The 25,751-nt window shown below is 45.0% G+C and overlaps 1 long non-coding RNA gene across 1 annotated transcript in view; it reads right to left on the bottom strand.

Moving 5' to 3' along the window:
- Positions 1 to 23,232, bottom strand: part of LOC131500940 (uncharacterized) — a 42,345-nt gene extending 19,113 nt beyond the window's left edge. The window contains exon 1 of the long non-coding RNA XR_009256538.1: positions 22,790 to 23,232. This is a non-coding gene — a long non-coding RNA (uncharacterized LOC131500940). The remainder of the gene's footprint in view (positions 1 to 22,789) is intronic.
- Between the last annotated feature and the right edge of the window lie 2,519 nt (positions 23,233 to 25,751).

Below are 25,751 nucleotides of genomic sequence, written 5' to 3' on the forward strand. Positions count from 1 at the left end.
ACCAGAGTACCTTCAGATCCCTGTATCACCAACAACACGTGGACGAATGTCCTCAGAGTTGTCACCTCAGAAACCTGTGTGACAGCTTCCCTGGAAAAGCATCCAGAAGTGAGAACCATGGGTCACATGGCACCCGCATGCTTCATTTAACAATGTCTACTAATGTAGGGGCGCCCGGCTGGCTCAGGCGGTATAAAGCATGAGACTTTCGATCTCAGAGTTGTGAGTTTGAGCCCCGCGGTGGGTGTAAAGATTACTTAAAAATTAAATCTTTAAAAAAAAATTATGTATGTATGTATGTATTATTTTTATAGAGTGAAGGAGAGTGCATGAGAGGGAGAGAAGGGCAGCGGGAGAGAGGGAGGGAATCTTAAGCAGGCTCCGCGCTCGGTGCAGAGTCGGCCACAGGGCTCGATCCCACAACCCTGGGATCGTGACCTGAGCCAAAATCAAGAGTCAGATGCTCAACCAACGGAGCCCCCAGGCCCCGCTGAAAAGAGAACTTTTTTAAACAGTGTCTGCTGGGGTCTTCTCAATGGCTGTGCCAATCCAATCCTCACCAGCAACGCGGGAGGACCCCGGGGTCCCTGCCTCTGACGAGCCGTTGTCAGTCTCTCATCTTGACTGGATTCAGTTCCATCTTCTACTCTTGAATATTTTTTACTACTTTTGTTTGTGACTTTTCTCTGGTGATTGGAAATTGTTCAATGGTTAGAAGTATATTCTTTGTCCACTGTAGTCGTCACCTCTGCTTTAATGATTCTTTTATTACTATTTTATAATACCGTTAGTTCTTATTCCTTACCATTTTCTTCTGCAAACTGGAAACCTAAAATGTGTCCTCTTTATTTTCAATTCAATTTCCCTCTCTATCAAGTCTGTACTTTACTGTGTCTAATATACTATTTTTAAATTTACCCTATTGTACGATTTCTCACTTTTGTGCAGAATTTCTTTTATTTCTGACTTGCTCACAGTCAGATTCTGCTTCGCTAAGTTCCGACCAGGTTATTTTGAATCTCCTGTTTCGTAGAACGCAAACATTTTGCATTTTTGGTGAACCAAAAGGAAACTTTCTAAAACTGACCTGGTTTTCCTAGTAGGTTTACAAGATTCTTTTTTCTTTTATTTCTTGCTCTTTTATTTTACGTCGTATGTTCATATTCCTCATCTATTTTTCTCTCTCTTCCTAAATTTTTTTAATGTTTATTTATTTTTGAAACAGAGAGAGAGAGAGAATGTGAGCAGGGGAGGGCAGGGAGAGAGGGGACAGAGAGTCCGAAGCAGGCTCTGTGCTAACAGCACAGTGCCTGATGTGGGGCTTGAACCTATGAACCATGAGATCATGACCTGAGCTGAAGTCAAGACACTTAACCCACTAGCCACCCAGGCGCCCCTCTCTTTTCTCTTTTAATCTGCCCTATCTGGTGAGACTCTTCAATAGTCCTGGTTTTAACACTGAACATGGCGACTAGGCTATTTTTGATGTCCACGCCTTTCCATTTGGATGTTCCTGAGATATGCCTGTCTAATCCTATGTTGTAAGGCTGATAATAGCTCAACCCTTCTCAGTTAATAGGGGGTTTCTTATGTTTAAAGGTCCTGAGGACTTTTTTCTTCATCCTTGATGTCCAGTAATGTCACCAGGATGTGCATTGATCATTCCGTACCAGTATTTCCAGGTTTGTGTTGTGTTCTTCCAGTTTGCAAATGCAGATTCTCCTTTATTCAGGAAAGTTCTTTTCTATAACGTTGTTGACTTTCGGTGGTGCTGTTCCGTTTGTTCTGCTCTCCTTTGTCCAAGCTGCCAATAACACCTCCTCTGTCTGCCATGCTTTTCTAAGTCTTGCTTCATTTCATTTAGTTTTATTTGACTTCTGAGTCTGTCTTTCATGTTCCCAACTATATTTTCCGCCATGCTAACTTTTCTTGCTGATGCTTCCACCCTAACTTTGAATGATTTTATGGCTTTGTTTTTCTCCTCCATGCTCCCCCCCCCCCAAGTTCTACTAAGTCACTTTCCTTCTTCTCTTAATACATTTTCTTCAAGCCATTGTATATCTTACTTGATTTTCTTTAATTTACTCGTTTTGTAGAGAAGTGTTTGTATAGTGTCCCCCTGTACAGTAAAATTTTTCTAAGCTGTGGTATACATTTGACTTCTTAATTTTATTCTCCAAATTTTCTTTCTCTTTGAATGGGAGTCACTTCTGGAGAGAGCACGAGCTAAAGGATGGTGTGGTGGACAGACCAGGAGAGTGAACTACGGCAGCCAGCCACTGGGAATCAGGTATTCTGCCTCAAAACGCTTTCTTACCAAGTGTTTTGGACCCTCCTACCTTTTCTATCAAGTTTTCTCCTCCTTCCAGTGGTATCTCTGCATATGTGGTTGGGAGAGATTGTCCTATTTATCTTGCAGTGATATACCATATCTTCTAAAAAAAAATTTTAGAAGTTTTTCAAGGCTTATTTATTATTTTTTCGACAGAGAAAGAGAGAGAGAGAGCGCAAGTGGGGCAGGAGCAGAGAGAGAGGGAGACACAGAATCTGAAGCGGGCTCCAGGCTCTGAGCTGACAGCACAGAGCCCCATCCAGGGCTTGAACCCACTAACCATGGGATCATGACCTGAGCCGAAGTCAGACGCTTAACCAACTGAGCCACCCAGGTGCCCCCGTACCTTCTAAATTTTTATCTCATGATTTAGTGTTTATTTTTCTTCTGTCTCCTTCCATGTCTCCTCCTCTGTACCACACCAGCATCTTGCTTCTTGTAAACGTTACATATACCTGGGCATATCTGCCCAGTTTCCAAACCACCCTCCACTACTGTGTGGCGTTTGAATGGACTCAGGGATTGTTCTGCAGCCCACCCATACTCCCAGTCCTCAGACACAACATGGACACTTACATTCGGAAAACCCTACATGCTGATTGAGATCTAGAGCGGTGCATCTTTTCCACATATACAACCTTGATTTGGCCCAATTTCACTATGTTTTGTGGATAGTCTTCATAGGTTGTCATTTGGAACTGCAGATCTTTCCTAGTTTTATTGAATACAGATTTTTTATTCATTATTGTTCTTCTTTATTTTGTTTTATTTACGGGTTGCTTTCAGGGAAGAGAGCAGGTAAGAACCCTTCTAACTCATAAAAGGTGTTGGAGACCCCAGCTTTGTATTTTAGAAAGATCCTGTTGTAAAGCTTTCACAGGAAGGCATCGTAGAAGGCAAGGAAGGGGAGCAGAGGGTTATTTACCCCCCTGAGAAGGCGGGTGTATTTATGCAAAAGGGAGGGGCGCCTGGGTGGCTCAGTCGGTTGGGCGTCCGACTTCAGCTCGGGTCATGATTTCACACTCCGTGAGTTCGAGCCCCTCGTCAGGCTCTGTGCTGACAGCTCAGAGCCTGGAGCCCGCTTCAGATTCTGTGTCTCCCTCTCTCTCTGCCCCTCCCCTGCTCATGCTCTGTCTCTCTCTGTCTCAAAAATAAATAAAAAACATTAAAAAAAAATTTTAAATAAAAGAAAAGGGGAGAGGATGAGGTCAGTGAAAGGTCATGGGCTGACAGAAAGTAGAAGAAAGAACTCAGGCTTGGGAGTCAGCAGCACGTGGGTGATGGAAGCTTCGGGGGAAATTTAGTAGAAGAGAATTGTGCTAAAACAGAACGCCCTGGCATCCTACTTTTCGGAATGAAAAGTGAAAGAGGATTCTACAAAATCAAACAGGAAGGAAATACTAGAAAAGAGGAAAATAAAGAAACCAGTACTGCAAAGGCAAAGAGTATTTCCAAAAAAGGAGATGATGCGTGAAACGCGATCCTGCTGAGCATTCACATAAGACGAGATCTTAACGGTTGGCATCGGATTTAGCCACCAAGCCGTTGAGAGTAGCGACCATTCTGGAAGTGTGAGCCTGCTATCAGGGGACTAAGGTGTACACGGAACGTTCCAAGGTAGGGGTGGCACATACAGAAAACTCTTGAAGAAGGCCGACTGCACACAGGAAGATAAGTTTAGAAATAAGATACGATAAGATGAGCTCCAACATGGATGGACCTAGAGGGTACTATGCTGGGCGAAGTAAGTCAGACTGAGAAAGTCAAATGCCAACATGATTCCACTCATATGTCTTAAAAAATCTAAAAAAAAAAAAAAAAAAAAATCAAATGAACAAGCAAACAAACAAAAAGCAGAATCAGACCTATAAATACAGAGAGCAAACTAATGGTTGGCAGAGGGAAGGGGCTGTGGGGGGATGGGGAACGTGGGTGAAGGGGAGTAGGAGACACAGGCTTCCAGGGATGGAGTGAATCAGTCACAGAGATGAGAGGGTACAGCAGACGAAATACAGTCAACGGCATCGTAACAGCGCCGGATGGCAGACGGTGGCCACACTCGTGAGCACCGCGTGACTGAGACGTCGAATCCCTATGTCATACACGTGAAACTAATGTAATATTGAGTGTCAACTATACTCAAATAAAAAAAATTTTTTTAATGAAAGAAGAGACGGTCAGCCTAAGGGAACTTAAGTCCCTCTTGCACAGTAATACATTAGTACCAGAGCTAATGCTACCCCTATAGCAATAATAATTCACATTTATATGGAAATTTAGTTCAAAGGGGGTTTTGCATACATAATCTCATTTCAAATGCACTTCTATTTTATTGATGAGGAAACCAAGGCTCAGAGATGACAATGAACCGATTTCCCGAAGGTCAAAGAAAGAAAACAAAGCATCACTTCGACCGCGTCTTAGGCACAGACCCGCATCTTGAGCCCTGAGTCCGTCTCAGGGCCAGTATCCTCGCAGGGAGCAAAACAGAGGCCACATTTCACCTGAGCCCAAACCCACCATGCAAATTATTTGATTGAAATCTGAGCTTTCATTTCCCAGGGACTAAAACTGCAGAGTCCAATTGGTTTCTCATTAACTTCCCCAGAACATTTTCTCTGCCCAGGTATTTCCACGCAAGGCTGATACTAGTTAATTACCTGAATTAAATATTTTACAGCCTAAAAGGGTTTTCTGTACCGCACGATTTATAAATATTCATTCTGCGGAAGGGAGGAGGCAAGCGAAAGTTGGTTTCCAGTGGCTGCCTTTGTAGCAAACTGTTCAATAGTAACCCTCTGGGGCAGGCTTGGTGCCTGGGTAAAAATGTTTTTGGAGCCTCAAATCTCTTATAGAAAAACAATTTCTCCAAATGCACAACCGTTTTTGCTGAGCCACTAAATAACTCCCGCCTGCCCATGTCAGGGACAGCCTTAAGGTGATATGATAGATGCCAAGCAAATAACCAATCAATATACTGGTTTAGGTCTCCGTCTATCAGTTTGGCATTGTGTGGACTAATTAGATGATAAAATGTGATGAATGTGTATTAAACTCAGCCTCTCCCTGGAAGCTCCCAGGGGTCCCTTCCCATTTTCTAGCTGACCTTTTAGAGCTCAGCTTTATTGTATGTGAATGCAATTAAATCAATTTGTCAGATATTTGCATTAGTCTGGCTTGTTCAGAATTCAATTATTCAGTGTCACTTTACTGCCCTTCGGAGGCTGGTATATCGGCTCATTTTCAAGCGGTGGATGAAGGCAGACACGGGCGGTCTCGTCAAGATTCAGGCCTGTGAGTACCTTTCCCTCAGAGATGATTCTGAGATCCAGCTTGCCCACAACCCTTCTCCTTCCCGGTGTCGGGAGAGACAGGGCTCAGGGAGTAAGTTATTTAACTTGTGCGAGCCTCAGTTTTCTCATCTGCCGAACGGAACCACTTTACCGGGGGTTTCTGCCGCAGCCGCCCCTGAGAGTGGGATTGGAGAGCAAGTGGGATTATTTGAGAGGTGAGAACAGCAGACACTGGTGAGGCAGTGGTGGCAGTGAGCTGGGGATGGGAGGAAGCAGCACTTTAGTGGACAGGTCACGCCCCCCGTGGGCAACTGGTGCTTGGACCCTCTGGAGTCCTCCAGGAGGGCTGTCCCACCCAAGAGACCGGGAGCTTGGGCATGTCTCCCCCCACTGCTGTTCATTACTGATCGAGAGCTGATCCAGGGATGTTAACTCTCTGGCACTGTGGGTCTGCCCCAAACAGACCTGGCTGGGTATCTTCCTGAGGCCAGAGAAAGCCCTCGAGCAGAGAGTCCCAGACGCTTCCTGTGTCACAGTGGACACGGTGATACGGGGGACTGTCGTCGGCATCCACAGCAGGCATATGCTTCCGTGCGAAGCCAAAAAGTGGTGACGTGTGTCCCGTCCTCAGTTCTACGGCTGGCGCAGAGTAAAAACACTCAATGGTAATAGCCGACACCATTATTTCTGGGGAAAGGTAAATCTAGAGAAACAGCTCTCCTCCACACAGGAATCCCACTGTGGTCCTAAGTGTGTGGCCAACGGAAAGGCGCTGCACTATATGCCTTCCTGGCAGGCGTAGAAGGTGAAATCGTAGAGGGCTTCCTGGAGGAGGTGACATGCGCACTGGCCCTTTTAAGGGTGAGTAGGTGTTTGCCAGGCACACAAGGGGAATAGAGACGTTCTCAACAGAAAGAAGGACGTGTGCGATGACACAGAGATATGGCAAAGTACGTGTTTGGTGACCTGTTCATACTCTAGAATAATTAAAGTGGAAGATAAGAGGGACCTTCATGTCACAATGTCGGAATTCACGTTTTGAGAGAAATTCTGCGCCATCCAAGGGCATTATAGTATTCTCCTAGAAGCGGCAGGGAATCACTGGATCTGTTCATGTAAAACTTTTAACAGCCTCTTTTAAAAACTTTTAATAATAGAAATAAATAGGTCAATGAGCATGGACTCAAAAGATCTCCGGCAGAGAAACTGTAACAATATTTTACGTGAAAAGCGCTTCAGGGTTTTCACTGAGCCAGTATGCTGCATGGTTTCAATGGGTGGGGCGGGGGGAAGCGAATTCAAACTCGGATCGTATTAATAGAAATAATGCAACATTCAGATCCAGGGAGAGACGAGACGACCCCTGTCTGCTATCTGGGCAGCCCAGAAAGCTGTCGTCCAATGTTAAGTGACACATCTTTTCAAAGAGACACTGGAGCCCGCCCCGGCAAGAAGCCTACACGCCATGTAAGACGCGGCATGGCCTGAAGAACGGAGTAAGCTGCGGAAAGTAGGCTCGCGGAACACCCGTGAGCTGACTTCTGTTGTGAGGAAGATTGTATTTACTCTGTGTGGTGCCAGAGGCAGGAAATAAAAACTCCAGTGAAGTATATTTCAAGTCGGCAGAAAGAGCCAAAGCCATCCCACACTGGAATGGCCCGCCCCAGGAGGGAAGAAAGGTCCCTGTGCCGGGCAGTGATCGGTAATAAATGAGATGAATATCCGTCAAAGAAGTTTAGGGGGGGGGGGAGCCAGTTGTTGGAAGGGAAGCGACCTCGAAAGACTCTCTCCAACGAAGATTCTCTGAACCTGGGGCAAGGGTCCTCTCCCGGTGTCCCCTCCAGGGGTCTCACTGCAAAACAAGGCATTGTGCGGGGCATACCACAAAGACACCATTCTTAGTGGTCAAGAATCAAAAGGCAGCATCTCAATGTGGTCAGCTGCAAAGAGTTGGATTAACGGTGAGAAAAGAAAAAATCAGGAGTTTTACTGTATAAAGCAAATAATAGGCATTGAGTTCTATGGTCCAGGCACATACAGTAATTAGCTGCAGAGGTAGAAAGAGTGGTCACAACCATAGCTAACATTTACTGAGTATTTGCATACTTCCCATTTAATTCTGTTCCATTCTCATAAAAGCTCTTTGAGTTTGACCGCTTGTGGGATGAAGTCTTTGTGCTATGAATAGCACCCCGCGCACAACTGGTATTGAGAGGGGTCCTGGAAAACCCTTTTTGGAGAAAGAAGTCGCTTCCCACTTGGCATCGGGGCTAACAACCAGTGTTCCCTTTGGACAACATGAGATACTTCCTGTGAAACATCAAAAAACCTCGCCCTGCAAACAATAATTCAGATCATTACGGCTGAATCCCTTCTGCTCACGACTGTGTAGGCTTTTAAACATCACTTTAGACCCACCTGTTAGGACATTCTGCTCGTTTAGCTCCGACCCTGGTAATCCTCATTTTCCTGAACTGTGATTCAAGCTCACTGTGCCACTCTGACCTCGTGTTCTGCCCATTTGGCTGAACTTCTAGATAACTCCTCCCACCCCCAATGGATGCTTCCAGTGCCCTGTCCCAACTCCTCTCTCCCGCTGGGCCGTCTATCTGAAATTCCGATGAATCCATAGACGCCACGTCTGTCTGCGGAGGATCAGGAAAACGTCCCAACACATTGTTTTTACAGAGTCGCTCTGTGTTTTCACGCACTAACTTCAGCAATTTGAGGGTTAGCTTCCGTGAGTACCCCTTCACCCATGCATATCCAACTATCACCCCGGACACTCGCTGATTTCTATTTGTTATTCCTCAATGGGAGAGGCACCAAAGAACAAGCGTGTCTTTTTTTTTTTTTTTTCTTAATGTTTATTTTTGAGAGAGAGAGACACAGAGAGTGGGGTGGGGGTGGGGGGGCAGACAGAGAGGGGGACACAGAATCCAAAGCAGGCTCCAGGCTCTGAGCTGTCAGCACAGAGCCCAACACGGGGCAAGAACTCTTGAACTGTGAGATCATGACCTGAGCCGGAGTCGGACGCTTAAGCGACTGGGCCACCCAGGCGCCCCGAGCAAACGTGTCTTAATCAAGGTTCTTTGTGTCATCTCAAACTTAAAAAAAAAAGGACACGATAATACGGGGCATGGCTTGGAACTGAAGGTTACAGAGTACAGCCAGAGCTCCCAACAAGCGACAGAAGCAGAAGCTGGAAAGAAGTCAGAAACCCGCCCAGCCTTTTCCCTCTCTCCCTGTCTCTCCCGCCCCCCCCCCTCCCCTGCAACCCTTCTCACCCTGCCTCCTTCTCACCCTTCCTCACTCCCTTTCTGGGGCCAGATGGCCCGTCATCTCTGCTTCCATCTCTGCTTTATTCCCTCTCTCAGACTAGCTTTGGCTGAGTCGGAGAGTTAATGGCCAACTGTGGCTGCCCCACAACTCCCAAATTTGCATGTTCTCCTTTCACAATAACCAGATGAAAATCAATCACATTTCGAATCCCAATTCCAAGTTCCTAAGAGGAAGAATATCACTGGTCTTTTGAACCTCACGGCTCCATTGAAGGTCAAGTGTCCACTCCTCGTTCAACGAGCTGTGGCCAGGGGAGTGGGGGGCAGGAAGGGGTGGTTCAAAAATGGCTCCCCCACATCCCTGCAGTGTGGGGACAGACATTCTCCAGGAAGAGGGCATAGCAGCTGCGATGGGCTTTACCCTTCGAACTAGACCTCAATCACAGTTAATCTTGGAAAATTCCCTTCCACTTGTGGCCAATACTCTGAGATTTCCTTAATTTATTGGCTAGACTTATTATTTTAATCTCTTCTACGGGGTATTTCTCTAACTCAGGGAGGAAAACAGACCCTCTAAAGTAAGTCCCTGAAATCAAATACTTTCATAATAGCAGATCTCCATGCTAGTAGGATACATGGAGAGGGAAAGAGGTCATGAGAGCTCAGAGGAAGACAGTTCAGGAGATGCACTGTTTTAGTCCTAAAAAATGAGGTTGGCTGATTGAATTTAACTAAAGATTACAGGCTCTAGTAAGTTAGTCTCCATCGAGAAAGAGTGGGTCTGTCAAAAGCCCAGATAGATGTACAGGCCTTAAATGAGGCAAGATAGAAAAAAAGATATTTCTCAATGAAGTATCAAATTCCCAAGTATGCCAGAGTCTTCAGAAATACAGAAGGAGTCTAACATAAAAACTTTATATATCTTCCTTCGGGCAGATGAATTTTGAATTTATATCCACTGAGAATAATAATAAAGAAAAACTTGCACGGAGCAGAGGGTGACGTCTTTATTGTATATGTTGGGAGACGCCCAGATATAAGGCTGTTCATCAATCAACGGGTAAGGTGCTGCAGGGTTGAGGGCAGACTCGGACAAATCTAGGGTCCAACTCCACAGCGTAGGTGAGCTAACTTCTTCAAAACTTAATTTTCATCATTTATGAAAGGGGGCAATGGTAGAATGCATACTTCAAAGGCAGTATTGTAGAAAGTGAGAATGTGATGGGGACGATATCTGGTAGATAGTTAGTGCTTAATGAATGCACGAGGAATGAGAAATACATCAAGATTCATCTTTTAATGACTCTCCAAGCCCCTCAGCATGGTATACAGCCTGCTTCAAGACCTGCCTGTTTTTCTAGCGTTACTTCCTCACTTCCTTATAGTTTATACTCGAGTAGTAATACAGTACATAATGGCACCTTGATTACATTATGTTCCTTCCTGATTCTGCACCTTCACCCATGCCATTCACTATGCTTGAGCAGCTGAGTGGAGACTAACCTACCAGATATCGAAATATACCATACAGCTCCTAGACAACTTGATATTGGTGAAAAAAAATCAACACAATTCAATGATGTCTCATAACAGATCCATGTACATATAGTTACAGAGCGATATAGTTTGAGTTAGAGGTGACATTTTATACTCAATTCGTGGTATTGGGACAACTATATATCCTTTTGAGATAACAAAGTTAAATTCTGGGGCGCCTGGGTGGCTCAGTCGGTCAAGCGTCCGACTTCGGCTCAGGTCATGATCTCACGGTCTGTGAGTTCGAGCCCCGCGTCGGGCTCTGTGCTGACAGCTCAGAGCCTGGAGCCTGCTTCGGTTTCTGGGTCTCCCTCTCTCTCTGCCCTTCCCCTGCTCCCGCTCTGTCTCTCTGTCTCAAAAATAAACGTTAAAAAAAAAAAAATTAAAAAAAAAAAAGTTAAATTCTTATCACATCTCACACACACGTACACATTACATATAAATATAGATCCCAGATAGATAAAAGTACAGCATGAAAAAATAAAGCTTTTAAGATAGTAGATGAAAATGCAAGAGAATATGTTTATCTCCTTGGAATATAGAATAGATCTGTGGAGATATTGTGTTCATATTCTTGGAATCCAGAATCCCTTCCTTGACAAAACATAAAGCCCAATGCCCTTAAGGAAAGATTTACTGTTTCGACTGCATAAAATTAAAAACTTCTTAAAGACAAAGGAGAGCATAAACAAGATAAAAAGACCAGCAAGAGCGTTAGAGAAGAAATTCCATAACAATAATTTCAATAGAGAAATCAGAGGGGCGCCTGGGTGGCTCAGTCGGTTAAGCGGCCGACTTCAGCTCAGGTCATGATCTCATGGTTCGTGGGTTCGAGCCTGGCATCAGGCTCTATGCTGACAGCTCAGAGCCTGGAGCCTGTTTCGGAGTCTGTGTCTCCCTCTCTCTCTGCCCCTCCCCAACTTGTCTCCCAAAAAATGAATAAACATTAGAAAAACTTTTTTTTAAAGAGAAAAAGAAGTATATCTATGAGAGAAATGAAAAGACATTTGAGACATTTTTTAAAAAATGTGTTATTTATTTTATTTTGAGGGGAGTGGGCAGGAGAGAGGGAGAGAGAGAGAATCTGAAGCAAGCTCCACATTGTCAGCACAGAGCCCAATGCAAGGGCTTAATCCCACAAACCATGAGATCATGACCTGAGCCAAAATCAAGAGTCAGATGCTGGGCGACTGAGGCACCCAGTTGCCCCAGAGGCATTTTTTAAAAACTCAAAGTGCAAAGAAATACGTACACCTCCATTTCTAGCCAAAATGGAATACCAGAACCCAGATTTACCCTCCCATCTGAAACAACCAAAAAAGCGGACTTAATATACGAAACAATAATTTGTAGGAGATTGGATACTAAGCAGTGAAGAACAGTGAACCCGAGAGACAGGAAACAAAGGAGGTAAGAACTTGCATTAACACAGAACTTAGAGGGGTAAATCAGAGAAGAAGAAATGTCTCATCAATGACCTTAACTTCCACCTTCAAAAAACTAGAGTAAGAAGAGTGGATTATATCCAAAGTAACCCCATAAGAAAGGAACTAATGGAAATCAAAGTAAGGGTTGCCTGGATGGCTCAGTTGCTTGAGCACCTGATTCTTGATTTGGGCTCAGGTCATGACCCCAGTGTTGTGGGATCAAGCCCCACATTGGGCTCTGCACTGAGCCTGGAGCCTGCTTAAAATTCTCTCTCCCTCGGCCCCTCTCCACTGCTCATGTGCTCTTGCTCTCTCTTTCTCTCATATTTAGAAAGAAAGAAAGAAAGAAAGAAAGAAAGAAAGAAAGAAAGAGGCAGGAAGGAGAGAAAAAAGAAGAGAAAGAAAGAAAGAAAGAAAGAAAGAAAGAAAGAAAGAAAACAAATCAAAGTAAATATCAGTGAAACAGAAAACAGAACAATGGGGGGGGGGGGGAAGCAATGGAACCAAAACCTCGTTCCTTGAAAAGAGAAATAAAATGGCAGATTGGGGGCGGGGGGGGGGGGGCAGATAGAAAACAAGTTAACATCAAGAGTGAGAGAAGTTAAATTATTACAGAATCTACAGATATTAAAAGAATAATTATGAAAATATGATGAACAACTTTATGCCAAAAAATATGACTGCTTAAATGAAATTGGCAAATTCCTTGAAAAACACAAATCGCCAAAGCTTACTTAAAAAGAAATCGGTATCCTAAGTCTTTCTAAATCTGTGAAAGGAAGTGTAACTGTAGTTAGAAATCTTCCCTCAGAGAAAATGTCAGGTCCAAGTGTCTTCCGCAGTAAATTCTACTGAAAATGTAAGAGAAAGTAATAGCAAGTCTACACAAACTTCTTCAGAAAATTAGAGGTTGGCATACTGCACAACTCATTCTGAGGCCATCACTATACTGGTGGCAAAACCAGGTAACGACATTACTAGAAAAACCAACAGACCAATATCCTTAATGGACATAGATGCAAAGATCGTTAACAAAATTTCAGTAAATTGAATTCAACAATATATAAATGAGATAATACATCATGACCAAATGGAGTTTTCCCAGGAAGACAGATTAACTTAACACCAAAAAATCAATTTATGCTAAAAAAATATATATCAATCTATGCAATTCACAATATCAACAAACTAAGAGGGAAAACAACATACGATCATTTCAATAGACACGGGAAAATGCATTTGACAAAACCCAGGATTCATTCCTGATTAAAAAAAATAATAAAGAACTTTCAACAAACTAGAAATAGAACGGAACTTTCTTAACTTGATTAAGGGCATCTACTAAAAATCTACAGGTAGCATCATATGTAATCGTTAAAAAATGGAATGTTTGCAGGGCTCCTGGCTGGCTCAGTTGATGGAGCGTGCAACCCTTGATCTTGGGGTTGCGAGTTCGAGCTCCACATCGGGTGTCGACATTACTTTAAAAAATAAAATCTTGAAAAAAAAAAAGAAAAAAAAGAATGTTTTCCTTCTAAGATAAAGAGGAAGACAAACGCATCTGCTCCCATCACTTCTATTCAACAACGAAGTGAAAGCTCTACCCAGTATAATCAGTCAAGGAAAAGGGCACTGAGGTTGTAAAAGAAACATTACACCTGCCCTTCTTCACAGATGACATGATTGATTATGTAGGAAATTTCACAGAATGAAGAGAAAAGCTACTGGATCTGAACAAGCGTGTTTGACAAGATTGCAGGACGTGAGATCCATGATAATAATCATGTGTATTTGGACTACTAGCAATAGACAATCGGCATCGGATAGCCTTTATAAATCAAGAAATATGAAATACTTAAGGATACATTTGAAAAAGAAAAAGATGTGAGAAGCCTAGACACCGAACAATGCAAATCATGGCTGAGAGAAATTAAAGAAAACTTAAATGAAGAGACATATGGTGTTTATGGGTCAGAAGATTCAATACATTCCAGATATCAGTTCTTCTGCAATTTTCCATAGATTCTATTCAATCCCATTTAAAAAATTTTTTTAATGTTTTATTTTATTTTTGAGACAGAGAGAGACAGAGCATGAGCGGGGGAGGGTTAGAGAGAGAGGGAGACACAGAATCCGAAGCAGGCTCCAGGCTCTGAGCTGTCAGCACAGAGCCCGACGCGGGGCTACTCACAGAGGGTGAGATCATGACCTGAGCCGAAGTCAGAAGCTCAACCAACTGAGCCACCCAGGCGCCCCAATTCAATCCCATTTAAAAATCCCCAGCAGGATTTTTATGTAGGAATCAACCAACTGATTCTATAATTTATATGGAAATTGTTATTAATTTATATGGAAAGAACCTCAAATAGCCAGAACAACATTGAAAAAGTTAACTAAAGCTGGAGTAACAGTACCTAATTTCAAAACTTATTATAAAGCCTCAATAGTTAGGATAGAATGGTATTGGCGTAGATCAATGGAACAAAACAGAGTCCTGATTTTTAACCAAGTTACAAGAGCAATCTAGTGGATAAAGGATTGTCTTTTCAACAAATGGTACTGGAACAATGGGATATCCATACACAGAAACTAATATTCATAAAATCGAATAAATTGTGATATGTACCTCACACCGTATACAAAAATTAACTCAAAACGATTATCGACTTAAATATAAAATGTAAAACTACAAAACTCCCAGAACAATAATCATAGGTGAAAACTTTTGTGACCTCGATTTACACAGAGATTCCTTGGATCCCACAGCAAAAGCATGACCCATGTAAAAACAAATCGATAAATTGGGCATCATCGAAATTGAAAATTTCTGTTCTTCGAAGAAACCGCTTAAGACAATGGAAAAGCAAGCCAAAGCATGGGAGAAGTATTTGCAAATCAATTATCAGTGATAAAGGACTCTATTCAGAATGGGTAAAGAATTTTCAAAACTCAGTAGTTTTTAAAAACTGATTTTTTTTTTTAACTGAGCAAAAGATTTGAATGGCCCCTTCACCAAAGGAGACAGAGAGATGGAAAACAAGCACATGAAAAGATGCTCAACATTAGTCATTGAAGAAATGCAAAGGAATACCACAGCGAGGGGCCCTTACACGCCTAACAGAATGGCTGAAATTAAAAGGCTAAAGATACCAAGTGTTGGTGAGGATGCAGAGGAATTACTGGTGGGAATGAAAATGGTACAAGCACCTTGGGAAACACTGTGCCAGTTTCTTAAGAAGTCAAACGTATACCTATCATATGTTCCAGCCATTCCAGGCCTAGGTATTTAAAGGAAAAAGGAGGGGCACCTAGGTGGCTCAGTAGGTTAAGCGTCTGACTTTGGCTCAGGTCACGATCCCACGGCTCATGGGTTCGAGCCTTGCGTTGGGCTCTGTGCTGACAGCTCGGAGCCTGGAGCCTGCTTCCGATTCTGTGTCTCCCTCTCTCTCTGCCCTTCTCCTGCTCGCTCTCTCTCTCAAAAATAAATAACATTTAAAAAATGGTTTTTTTTCAACGTTTTTTTTTTTTTAATTTATTTTTTTGGGACAGAGAGAGACAGAGCATGAACGGGGGAGGGACAGAGAGAGAGGGAGACACAGAATCGGAAACAGGCTCCAGGCTCCGAGCCATCAGCCCAGAGCCTGACGCGGGGCTCGAACGCACGGACCGCGAGATCGTGACCTGGCTGAAGTCGGACGCTTAACCGACTGCGCCACCCAGGCGCCCCTAAAAAATGTTTAAGGAAAAAAAATAAAGGAAAGCGTATATCCTTACAAAGACTTACACACAAATGATCATAGGAGCTTCGTTTGTAATAGCCCCAGACTGGAAACAACCCAAATGTCCTTCAGTAGGTGACTGGATAAGGAAATGGAGATATCCACACAATGCAGCAATAAAAAGGAATGAATGACTAATACATGGGCGACAAGTGCATGTTGAGTGAAACTCAAAATAATTATGCTGAGTGCCAGAAACCAGACAGGCACACATACTGTTTAATTCCATTTCAACAAATTCTACGAAATGCAAACTAATGTGTAGTGAGAGTGCACATCAGTGGTTGCCCGGGGAGAAGTGGGTTGGGGTGAGGGGCAAGAGGGAGGGACTACAAAAGGGCCCGTGGAAACATCGAAGGATGATGGGTATGTTCATTCTCTTGATTGTGGTGATGGACTCACAGATGTATGCAAATGGCAAAATTTACCAAATCGCACACTTTAAATACGTACCGATTATCATGGGTCACTCATTCCTCAATAAAATTGTTTCCAAAACAATATATAGATTATTGAAATGTGTGTGGGTGTGTTCTGTGTGTGTTTCAAAATGAAAAGGGCTGGAAGAATCCACATCAAACTGTGAACAATGATCACCTCTGGGGATAGAGCGCACTCAAAGGTAGAGAGGTATTTGAATGAAGACTCAACATTATGGATACGTTGGGATCATTTAAATCTTTTACAAGAAGAATGTATTCACGAATTACCCATGTAGTTTTCATCATTAACAATTTAAAAAATATAGCCAAAGGCGACAGCAAGCTACATCAACCGCCACTAAATAAAACCTTTCTGGCTTTCGGTCAAAGATAAATGGAAACATAAAGGTTGTCGTCTCCATCTTCCTCTTGGTGAAAGCAGGCATTTGGGAGCTGAGATGCAAATCCTTCCCCTTAGAAAGATCTTGAAAGTGAAGAGTTATTTTATAAAGCGTCTTAGAGTGCTATTCTCCATAAAGCTATGACAGCATTTATAAAGCATTAGTAAGTGTGCGTCCTTATTTCTAATATTTGGAGATGGGGTGTGGAAAGAATCCAGTGAGAAAAGTATACTGAAAGGAGGAGCAGGAAAGGAGGAGCAGGGAAGAGGAGGAGGAGGAGGAGGAGGAGGAGGAGGAGGAGGAGGAGGGGGATGATGGTCGTGTGGGCCACAATAATGATAATGATGAAGAAGGAGGAGGAGAAGAAAACAAGGAGGAAATCGGTATGTTGTGTGGTAGTGATGCGGGTACGGGTGAGATCAATTTCATGTATCTTTCACTATCTGTTGTAGGTTAGCTTCTGACATTACAGGGCATTGCTACAGTCAACAAGGGGCAATGGAGGTCCATGGGTTTTGGGCAGGAGGCTCAAAAGGCTGGACACTTGGACTCGGCTGAAGACAACTCAAAAACTCCATCCTAAAATGGGTTTTAATTCTCAGGAACCCACCCACCTTAGCCATACCACCATTGGGATTTGCAGATAAAGCCCATTACAGCCTGATCCTACTCTGACCACCACCCGCACAAAAGAGCACAAGTCACGACTCACTTGCAACACCATAGTGTTTCCTAAAACTTGTCTTGCTTTATCATATGCCTCATGTATTGCCTATAACTGTTTATTCAGGGGCGTCCGGGTGGCTTAGTCGTTTGAGGGACCAACTCTTGATTTCGACCCAGGTTATGACCTCACGGTTCGTGGGATGGAGCCCACGTGGGGCTCTGTGTTGATAGCGGGGAGTCTGCTTAAGATTCTCTCTGTCTGTCTCTCTGCCTCCCTCCCTTAGCATTCTCTCTCTCTTAAAGTAAATAAGCCAAAGGGGGCGGGGGGGGGGGGGGAGGAAGAACGGTTTATTCAAAGCCATGGTTACTAATCTACTATTATTTGTACTCAATCTTTGCTGGTAATTAACAATAATGATTATAACTAAAGCATATAATACATGTAACTAATAATAATTAAAATGCAAATGATCGTAACTAACACATAGCGAAGACCGGCTATATAATCTATATAATCTATATGTATATATATATATATAATCATTTGATCTATATAATCCATTCTAGAAGTATTATTTGTGCCCTTTTACAGATTAGGAAAATGAGACTTTGAGAAGTTAACTAATTAGTCCAATGCCACACAGCTAAAAAGAGGCAGGGCCAGGATTTGAACTCAGTATGCCCCCTACGTGACTCCAAAGGAAAAGTTGGTTTGTGAGGACAAGACAAAGATGCAAAGACAGATTCCAAAAGTCAGGCACTCGAGCTGGGGCACGTCCAGAGTGCTCAGTTGAGGCCTGTGCCCAAAACTGCAGGTGGCATGGATCCAAGTAACAAGTACACAGCCCCAGGAGCAAGAATGAGTTGACAAGGAGCCAACGGCCTTGGGCGCTAAACTCCTACTCAACATTTCATGGGCAAAGCTGACCTTGAGAGTCTGAGCAAAAATAAGCCAATGAGAAGCAACTGGAATGATTCATTGGATTAGAAGAAAGGAGGATGGGGAGGGTAGCAGGCTAGTGACAAGAAGGTGGTAGGTGGGATGGCATTTTGATAAAAGCCCAGGATCCTGGCAACTATCACCAGAGTTTATGTAAGCAAGTCCCAGGGGCCCACTTAGCTGACCTACAGGTATAGTGGTGAATCCCTGTTTGGAAACGAAATGCAAGCCGTAGAGATAAACACGGTCACCAAGAAAGGTCACAAGAACAACAGGCAAGTAACATGAAAGATGTAATTTTTCCATTCTTCAAGTATATCCAAACTCTACTCACAGATGTCTAGACAGTCGTGGCCCCAGCTTACAAACCTCTGTTTTAGACCCGCAGCAATGCAGAACGCTCCGCGTCATTAGTTCCGAGACGAAGCCTTAAACGAAACCCATTCACTGAGCTCCTTGAGGTTAAAGCGAGGGTAAAGGTCGTATTCATCTTTACACATGGTGCCAGGCTGTCCCCTGGAGTATGGTAGGGACACAATCAACGCACAGGTATTCACGCATTGTTCGAGACGCTAGTAGGCTGTGAACGGGTTACCAGAACTTGAGTTTTACGCAGGACCAGAGTTTGGATCATCAGCATCCGGCAGCCACCAGAGAAATGACAAAATCTGCATGGGAGGTGGAGGTGGGGGCAAGAGAAAAGGAAGGGGAGAGAGATCTCAAGTCTACATGAACACAGGGGCGCCCGGGTGGCTCAGTCAGTCAAGCGTCCAACTTCAGTCAGGTCGTGATCTCGTGGTCTGTGAGTTCGAGCCCCGCGTCGGGCTCTGCGCTGACAGCTCGGAGCCTGGAGCCAGTTTCAGATTCTGTGTCTCCCTCTCTCTCTGCCCCTCCCCCACTCACACTCTGTGTGTGTCTCTCTCTCAAAATAAATAAACGTTAAAAAATAATAAAGTCTAGATGATTACAGAAACAAAGTACTAGGAGGTGGCGGGATACTAGAGTCACTCAGGATAACCCTTTGCTCACATCTCCAGAAAACTCCATGCCCCTTCCTTATGCACAAGCCTTCATGTGACTGAAGCACAAATTTCTCTACCACTTCCAGTGGCCCCGAAGAAACAGATCTCTCCCCTTAAAAAGCCCCTGCCGGCGTCCACTGGGAGGTGTAACTCTCTGATTCGATCCTCAGCAGGAATGACTGGCATTGTCAGTCCCGCTGGCCCTCGGTCACGGGTCTCTCCCCCAGACCACTACCCCTCAGTGGTCTTGAAAGTGCTTTGTTTGCTCCGAGATGAGCTCCCACCATGCACAGGAAGCCACTGCTCCAGCACCTTCATGCAAATTATTCACAGTAGTAAATAGGCTTCATACCAAGTGCGTTGTTTGCCTTTCCCGGGTAGAAAGCACATTCTTGCCACACTTCGGTGGCCCTGGGCCCACGAGGCACACGTCTTCACGGTGCCCTCTAACTGCGTGGGGAGCGCCGAAGTGGTAATTACCTTAGAAAGTGCTCTTTTCCGTGTATTTGGCTGCAGAAAAATAACACTCTGCCTCTCTTTCCATGCGTCTCACGGAATTATGTAAATAGACCCAAAGCAAACCAGTTTAAATGGTTATAAAATGGATTTCTAAGTGATATCTGTTACTAGACGAGAATACTAAAAAACCTTGCTCTTTCTCAGCCACCAAGATGAAAGAATAAAACATTTAGTAAGAGAGGGGCGCCTGGGTGGCCTCAGTTGGTCAAGCCTCCGGCTTCAGCTCAGGTCATGATCTCACGGTAAAGGAGCAGAGTCTTCTCTGGTGGATCGTGCCTCGTGAGTAAGGAACTCCTGGGGCTTTGCCCAGGTGGAAGGGACAAATGTCTTGCCCAAGTATAGAGGAGGGATCACTTCCCAGGGCTCTGGCTGCATTTTGAAAAACAACCGAGGGAAGAAAATAGATACAGAGGACGTAAAAGGGACTCGCCGAACGCAAGAGGGGTCCCCAAACTTTGGCACTTATAAAATCACAATGGAAGGCCGTGGAAACGGATTCCGGATTCAGCAAGTCTGACCGGAGCCCAGAAATTTTCAAGTTCCCAAGTGACGTTGCTGCTGTTAGTGGATAAGGCCACACTTTGAGTAACACTGGCTTAGAGGAAACAGGGACACATGTCAGCCCAGCGTTGGCAAGCCCCTCACTTGCTCTGCTGCTCTCCCCAGCTACTGGGCTATGAGCTACGCACGGGGCTCTGCCTCTCCTGACGCAGGCTCTCCAACTGGCATATCTCACCTCGTCAAACAGTGGTTATTCCCACAGGCGGGCGTCTGGCCAATCCCGATCCACAGGGATTCCTTCCTTCCTTCCAAGATCTTAGGTACCAAGGGCCGTGCAGTTCTGAAGCCACGCACGTCTGTCTTTATGGCTAACTGGGGAGAGACTGCCTCAAATGGAACCAATACAGAGAAAAAGAAAGGAGACAGAAAAGGAGAGAGAAAAACCTGACAATACTGTCTAAATCCCTGGATCTTTAACTCGCAGACCCAAAGGACTTGGCCAGGGAGTCCAGAAATCCGCCCCCACCCCGCCTTTTTCAACGGACGCCAGTTTGAGCTGGTGATTCTCTCGCTCCGAACAGCAAGATTCCTGGTTACTATGCGTTCCTTCCAACGGCTGCGGAGGCATCATCAACTTCACAACTCTGCTGAGGACCCCGGCAGTGACGAAAAAGAGGCCAGGTACGCGGACTCAGGCGCCTGACCGAGTCCAGCCTCGCCCAGCTCAGTTAGTGCCACACACGAAGTTGCCGCCCCCCTGCTTCTCGAAGCCATGTGAGCTGCCGAATGGCTCTCCTTAAAAGGGCACCCCTATTTGCCTCGCTGGGGATGCCATTTTCTCCCGGGGTCACTCCTCCGCCACAACGCCTCCATCCTTCAGGTGGTGGGGGGGGTGAGAGGCCAGGGTGCCGCCGTCATGTGCTCTGGGGACTACGGCAGGACGCAACCGCAAGCTCATCCATTCAGGTAGGTCTGACTCAGCCAGTTCTGCAGAAACCAATGGTTTCTACCAGACTCAACCCAGGAGGCGTGCGCGGAGTTACCTGGGAATTACCTCTCTGCCAGAACATCCTCCCAGGTAAGACACTCCTAATTTTAGCTGTACACGCCAACCCTGTATCCAATTCCCAACATCAAAGCGGGGGTATCCTTATGTTTCTGTTCTCGCACGTCAGTGTTGGGGAAAAGCTCCGTGAGCTGCCTGCTATTACTCACATTGACTAAGCTACCTCCTCAGCTGTCACTTTTTCTTTTTAAGTTTATTTATTTATTTCTGAAACAGAGACACACAGAGAGAGACAGAGAGAGAGACAGAGCACACTTGGGCGCACAAGTTGGGGAGGGGCAGAGAGAGGGAGACAGAATCGGAAGCAGGTTCCAGATTCCAAGCTGTCAGCACAGAGCCTGACGTGGGGCTCGAACCCACAAACCGTGAGATCGTGACCTGAGTCGAAGTCAGACGCTCAACTGACTGAGCCACCCAGGCGTCCCTGGACTGTTACTCTTGAAATAGCAACTCCTTCCTCTCTGCCCCTCCTACGTGTATTCCTTTCATGGAATTTCTTCTGATCTTTACCATAAAATATTAGTCCGTGAACAGCATCATTGCCTCTCCCTCTCAAACTCCTTTCATCCTGTTCTGGCCTCCCTGCCATAGTCAAGTTCTTAACCAGTTTTCCAGAACAGATCAACGTCATCACACCCTTTTGGAGCCTTATTCCTGAATCGAGAGGATAATCTTCACCCTGTATATCAATTTTCTTAGCTTTTAAGATTGTTCCTGGCCAATGTGTGGTGGTTAAACGTGTGGGCTCTGAAAGCAAGCTTTCAGGGTTCAGTACCCACCTTTACCCCTGACTCGTTACTTAATTTCTCTGGGTTTCCATTTCTTCATCGGTAGATAATTCTAGTGACCACTCGGTGGGTTTGTTGTGAGCACTAAGTAACAGTGGGAGTAAGCATTCAATACAACTCCAGGCACCTAAGAAGCAGTCCACAAATATTAGTTCCTATTATTGTTCAGGGATACGAGGGAAATCTCACTTCCCTTATCAATGAGGCAGAAAGAAATGCTTAATTATCACACTTCACACTGTGTTGGAATCTTTGATCTGCCACTACAGTGTTGAGGTTACTTTCCATCCTTTCTTTTTTACTCAGCCTGACACATTGTAGGGGCTCGAGAAATGTGTTCCGAGCACCTGTGGTTAAGCGACGGACTCTCGATTTCGGCTCAGGCCATGATCTCACGGTGTGTGAGTTCAAGCCCCACATCAGACTCCACACTGACAGGGAAGAGCCTGCTTGAGATTCTCTCTGTCCCTCTCCTACTCTCTCGCTCCTTCTCCCTCTGCACCTCCTCCCCTCCCCATTCTCTCTCAAAATAAGTAAAAAGAATGTGTTAGGGGCACCTGGGTGGCTCAGTCGGTTAAGCGTCTCACTTTGGTTCAGGTCATGATCTCACAGTTCACGAGTTCAGACCCCGCGTCGGGCTCCGTGCTGACAGCTCAGAGCCCGGAGCCTTCTTCAGATTCTGTGTCTCCCTCTCTCTCTGCCCCTCCCCTACTCGTGCTCCATCTGTCTATCTGTCTCTCTCTCAAAAACAAATAAACATTAATAAAATAAAAAATAAATCAAAGGAATGTGTTCAATGGATAAACTATTCTGTACCTGGCTCATCTTCTTGGCTGTATGACCTTGGGCAAGTCCTCAAAACCCCACCGAGTAGATGCCACTTTCCGATTTTTCAAGATGAAGGAAACCCAAGATCAGAGAGCTTAAGCGACTTGTTCAAATACGAAGAGTCCACCGGCTTCTTCTCCTTTGACTCATGAATCCTTCCTGTAAGTGAATATACTAGTGTAAGCCCGTAGGGAGTTTTTAATCATTTCAGCATTGACAAATAAGTGACTTCTTTCTTTAAAACATATTCTATTGTAGAACCGTCTCATTGAACAGTATGGAACAAGGATCGTGTTACATCCTTCATCATATTAAGACAAGTTTTGACTTGTCCCCACTTAACATGTGGTGGAAAGCTGGTGGATTTACCTTAAATTATTTATGAAACAGAGAACAAAAAACACGAGTCGGTTCAGGACAGAGTTTTACTATATGTTGCGAGGCATAAAAAAAAAAAAAAAAAAAGACAAAACAACCTCCCTTTATGAGTTGATGTTTAGAATGCCAAATTCTGTGCTGATTTTTTTTAAACATATAATTGTTGTTCTAAATGACAAGATGTAAGAAAAGGTTTCCGGCTGATATTTGCAAGCACATCTCTCTGCAAATAACACATTGCAGGTGTGGAGAGTCGTTACTCCCAATAAATGCAAAGCAAAATTGTCTATAATTGTTGCTATACGTTCTGTTTTTTACTTTAGTTTTGAAGCGCTCCCTGTAAGACTTTTATCGGATGAATGCCACTCTCAAATCTGGGGAAGGTCAGCCTCGGGTGAATTTGCTGATTTATTATCGGATTCTTGTTCCTCATGAATTGCTGCATTTCAGTATCCCTGCTCTGTATGTATGCCTGTTTTCAAATAATGGTCCATTACAGGTGTACATTAGATAATCTATGATGGGGGGGGGGGTGCAAAGAGCCAATGTGTCCCAACAGCTTACCCTGGCTGGTTTGGACAAAGGGTCATCAGATTCCCCGGTCTCCAGTCGGGTCTTCCCCAACCTTGCCAGAAGATACTGCAACTTTGCACGGGTCCCAAGGTCTTCAAGCACGAGAGCTGGCCTTGCCGGACAAACTCTTGCCAACGGCTGGACTTCATTAGTCTGTTCATTCCCCCCACACTGATGCGTCTGCCTTCCAAAAACAGGAAAGGGCAAGGGAATGGATCCGTCCCCCAGAGCGTAAGCTCACATGGCGAGTCTAGAACCATCTGGCCCCGTACACTTCTCCACAGGTTGAGGAGAGCACAGGGGGACCCCAACTTCTCCTGCTGTTTCCTTCCACTGACAAAGACTCTGTCCTTACCTACGCCGTAGGACAGTGAGATTGTCTCGAATTCCAGTACCCGTGGTGACAGCTGGTGATGCTGAAAGGGCCCCCCACCCCCACCCTGCCAGCGTGATGACAAAGCATAAAAACAACTTAAAAGTGTAGAATAGCCCTAATGAGGGGCAGACAAAAAACAGTGGGCAGGAAGTGGTTCATCAGGAGAATTCAGGCCCTTGCCCCCAATGACGTCTGTAGGTAAAGCTGATTATCTGCAATGACTCAGGGGCAAAGCGTGGCTGAAAAGAGCAGGAACTAAAGCCTGTTGAGAGCCCGTGACTGAGCTGGGTTGAAAGGGGAAGATAAATATGTTCTGAGAGCCACACAAGAAGGGGAAAAGGCCTGCAGAGGACACAAGCCACACAGGGGCGTTCTGTGGGGGGTCTCTCTGACCTCTAGCTGCCTGGGTCCCGGAAGGGAAGCGAGTCACTTTCTGATAACTCATAATCGATTGAGGTCCGTCAAGATTTTTAAAAACTATTTTGTAATTTTTTTTTTTTTTGAGAGAGAGAGAGAGAGAGAGAGAGAGAGAATGCATGTGAGCAGGGGAAGGGCAGAGAGAGAGGGAGACACAGAATCCGAAGCAGGCTCCAGGCGCTGAGCTGCCAGTACGGAGCCCGACGTGGGGCTCGAACCCACAAACCGTGAGATCATGACCTGAGCCGGAGTCGGACGCTTAACTGACTGAGCCACCCAGGCGCCCCTAGGTTACTCCCAGGGTCTCATATTTAGGCTTTTGACTTTCTCTCCAAATAAGGTTAATATACACAGTCTGACACATAAGTAGATATGGTGCAATGATATTTTTTACCTTGAAATTAAAATTTTACCTTTAAAATTAAAACGGTTTACCTTAGAATTTGAAACATTCCCTGTGCTGGATTTCTTCCTCATGCTGCTTGGGACTCCCTCTCCCCTCTTCCCCCTCACCACCACTGCAAGAGGCAAAGCTGTACACACCTCACTACAGACTCCCAAGCCTATGGCCAGGACCAGGGAGAGCTGAACAAGACAGTGAAGGTGCAAATTTTAGGGAGACCCTCGGTCCCAGGTCGGTACAAGGTCTCCCAGGCCCCAATTCTACACTTGCACGGCCCCGAGAGTGAGGCCTTCCTTCGTGTGGATCTCCGGATACCTCGCTTGCCTGGCCCTAGTCCCAGCCCTGCCGGTGCACTCAGCTTTCCAAGCTGAGTTCTGCCCGTGGGGATTCCTGGCAGGAAGTCAGAGAGAGGAAGGACAGGGAGGCCCGGTCATTTATCCCTTGGATCCCCCCCTTCGAGGTCACCTTGGCACAGCTGTTGCCCCTGACAACAGGGTGCAGATGAGGTGGCTTGCTCTACACAGCTCTGTCTCCTTCCATGTGTCCCTTGGAGCCTAGAGGTGGTGACAACTGGCTGCCACCAGCCCAAATTACTGCACTGTCTATTGTGGTTCTCCTACATCAGCACATCTGCAAAGAATCCCTTCATAAATAAGCCTGCCTTGAATAACGCTATTCTGTCACCTTCCTGTGGAGCCCCTGTCGAACACAGGGGCCTCATTAAGGCTCTGACTCTGATAGCACTCTGAATTAATATTTTAGGAGTCCTGTAATTACCTTGTGAATAACCCAACGACACCGCA

This window comes from Neofelis nebulosa, chromosome 18 (genome assembly GCF_028018385.1).
Source record: "Neofelis nebulosa isolate mNeoNeb1 chromosome 18, mNeoNeb1.pri, whole genome shotgun sequence".
NCBI classification, from domain to species: domain Eukaryota; kingdom Metazoa; phylum Chordata; class Mammalia; order Carnivora; family Felidae; genus Neofelis; species Neofelis nebulosa.